Source organism: Coregonus clupeaformis, chromosome 18 (assembly GCF_020615455.1).
Source record: "Coregonus clupeaformis isolate EN_2021a chromosome 18, ASM2061545v1, whole genome shotgun sequence".
Lineage (NCBI taxonomy): Eukaryota > Metazoa > Chordata > Actinopteri > Salmoniformes > Salmonidae > Coregonus > Coregonus clupeaformis.
In genome coordinates this window covers 55,686,364-55,690,047 of record NC_059209.1, presented here as the reverse complement: position 1 = coordinate 55,690,047, position 3,684 = coordinate 55,686,364, and positions in this window count along the sequence as shown.

Sequence of the window (3,684 nt, the reverse complement as noted above, 5' to 3'; positions counted from 1 at the left end):
GAGGAGGAGTGGTCAATATGGCTTCAAGTTATTTATGCTGAATGTGAACCTCTGCCATTTTGTCATCATCATCGAATGAGCAAAGCAGAGGAAATACTAGGACCTCTGAGCAATTTTTTCCTGAGAGAAACTGGAATTAAAGCCCTTACATCTAAGGAGAAATGGATGACCACTTCTCCCCAAAATAGTGTTCTTCTCTAAAAGGCCCACAGTCCAACTGAGGCAAATTCTACTGTAGCTTACAGACTGACCTGCTTATGGTTTCCCACACTTTTAACCCTCCACAAACTGTATACACTTGTGTGTAGCCTGCCGTTAAGGCAAGTTTTGTTTCTCGACCTTTAAAGGGCAATCCACAGTTGAAACAATAACGCTTCTGTTTTGGTAAAAGGCTAAGGAATAAGCCTGGAGAAATGTAACCACTCTGAAATTTGACCATCCATGATATCAAAATTCTAGTTTTAACCATGTTTGAGGCTATACAGTGTTTGTTTAAATTGAAATTGTTTACAAACATTGGAGTAAAACAAGCTTATATTTTGGGTTCTGATTGGGTACGACAGTTGAACCACGCTCATGAGGCATTTATAAGTTATATTCTTCAAGAATCAATGGGTATACAGTATATAATTAATTTTGAAGTCCAGAAATGGATGTAGCAAATGTAGATTTTCCCTTTAAATGTCAATATTACTTGTGACTACTGGTACATTCTTCAAGTTTGGGTAATGGAGTAAGAAAAACAGAGAGTGTTATTTGTGTATAAATGTGACTGATCACAAATGGTTTTGAATGTATGTACAGTGAGGGAACAAAGTATTTGATCCCCTGCTGATTTTGTACGTTTGCCCACTGACAAAGACATGATCAGTCTATCATTTTAATGGTAGGTTTATTTGAACATTGAGAGACAGAATAACAACAAAAAATCCAGAAAAACGCATGTCAAAAATGTTATAAATTGATTCGCATTTTAATGAGGGAAATAAGTATTTGACCCCTCTGCAAAACATGACTTAGTACTTGGTGGCAAAACCCTTGTTGGCAATCACAGAGGTCAGACGTTTCTTGTAGTTGGCCACCAGGTTTGCACACATCTCAGGAGGGATTTTGTTCCACTCCTCTTTGCAGATCTTCTCCAAGTCATTAAGGTTTTGAGGCTGACGTTTGGCAACTCAAACCTTCAGCTCCCTCCACAGATTTTCTATGGGATTAAGGTCCTTCACGGCGTAGTGTGTTACCAATTGTTTTCTTGGTGACTATGGTCCCAGCTGCCTTGAGATCATTGACAAGATCCTCCCGTGTAGTTCTGGGCTGATTCCTCACCGTTCTCATGATCATTGCAACTCCACGAGGTGAGATCTTGCATGGAGCCCCAGGCCGAGGGAGATTGACAGTTCTTTTGTGTTTCTTCCATTAGCGAATAATCGCACCAACTCTTGTCACCGTCTCACCAAGCTGCTTGGCAATGGTCTTGTAGCCCATTGCCTTGTGTAGGTCTACAATCTCGTCCCTGACATCCTTGGAGAGCTCTTTGGTCTTGGCCATGGTGGAGAGTTTGGAATCTGATTGATTGATTGCTTCTGTGGACAGGTGTCTTTTATACAGGTAACAAGCTGAGATTAGGAGCACTCCCTTCAAGAGTGTGCTCCTAATCTCAGCTCGTTACCTGTATAAAAGACACCTGGTAGGCAGAAATCTTTCTGATTGAGAGGGGGTCAAATACTTATTTACCTCATTAAACATTTTGACATGCGTTTTTCTGGATTTTTTTGTTGTTATTCTGTCTCCCACTGTTCAAATAAACCTACCATTAAAATTATAGACTGATCATTTCTTTGTCAGTGGGCAAACTTACAAAATCAGCAGGGGATCAAATACTTTTTTCCCCTCACTGTACTTGTTATATCTAATGACCAAGAACTCCACCAACACGTTACCGGTGACCAAGAACTCCACCACCACGTTACCTGTGACCAAGAACTCCACCACCACGTTACCTGTAACCAAGAACTCCACCACCACGTTACATGTGACCAAGAACTCCACCACGTTACCTGTGACCAAGAACTCCACCACCACGTTACCTGTGACCAAGAACTCCACCACCACGTTACCTGTGACCAAGAACTCCACCACCACGTTACCTGTGACCAAGTACTCCACCACCACATTACCTGTGACCAAGAACTCCACCACCACGTTACCTGTGACCAAGAACTCCACCACCACGTTACCTGTGACCAAGAACTCCACCACCACGTTACCTGTGACCAAGAACTCCACCACCACGTTACCTGTGACCAAGTACTCCACCACCACGTTACCTGTGACCAAGAACTCCACCACCACGTTACCTGTGTGAACAGGAGAGTGCATAGTTTTGAGTGTTTATGTCCCACGGATGTGGGTATTTGTACACCTATTTTTACTGTCCTAGTACCCACCATCTCCTTGTTTATAAATTATTTGTTTTATACTGCTTAATTTGGATGTCCTCTTTGTGTGATCCTGGTAGTGAACGAAATAACACAAAAAGCAGCAGCAATTTTACACTATCATTCATTTGATTAACTGGTCCCTGACACTGTGTGATCTTTTGTGATGTGATCACTGTGTTTACCCAGTATCATAAAAGCACCGAATCCTGTCTATAATGCAGTGGGTTTATGGAACGGACAAGCAAGAGCTAAGAGGACCTCAGCAAACAAGCCAACCCCAGATCTGGAAAATAGTAGCTTTTCTTCACATTTAAGTGCAGTGTACTCAAAACATGATGGTTTATGTGTACAGTATCTTGTCTGTCTGTCTGTCTGTTAGTCATAGTTTGTCCTTTTGCTGTTGTTATGCATAACAAAGAGACAAACCTAATTTGAATTACAGTATGTACACTACCGGTCAAAAGTTTTAGAACACCTACTCATTCAAGGGTTTTCCTTTATTTTTACTATTTTCTACATTGTAGAATAATAGTGAAGACATCAAAACTATGAAATAACACATATGGAATCATGTAGTAACCAAAAAAGTGTTAAACAAATCAGAATATATTTTATATTTGAGATTCTTCAAATAGCCACCCTTTACCTTGATGACAGCTTTGCACACTCTTGGCATTCTCTCAACCAGCTTTCTGAGGTAGTCACCTGAAATGCATTTCAATTAACAGGTGTGCCTTCTTAAAAGTTAATTTGTGGAATTTCTTCCTTCAATGAGTAGGTGTTATAAAACTTTTGACCGATAGTGTATCTGTATTTTGTGTGTGACACAGTAAATTTAATACATTGTCTAATGTATAAAGTAGGCTACAGAATCTACAAAAAATACAGTGGGGGAAAAAAGTATTTAGTCAGCCACCAATTGTGCAAGTTCTCCCACTTAAAAAGATGAGAGAGGCCTGTAATTTTCATCATAGGTACACGTCAACTATGACAGACAAATTGAGAAAAAAAATCCAGAAAATCACATTGTAGGATTTTTTATGAATTTATTTGCAAATTATGGTGGAAAATAAGTATTTGGTCACCTACAAACAATCAAGATTTCTGGCTCTCACAGACCTGTAACTTCTTCTTTAAGAGGCTCCTCTGTCCTCCACTCGTTACCTGTATTAATGGCACCTGTTTGAACTTGTTATCAGTATAAAAGACACCTGTCCACAACCTCAAACAGTCACACTCCAAA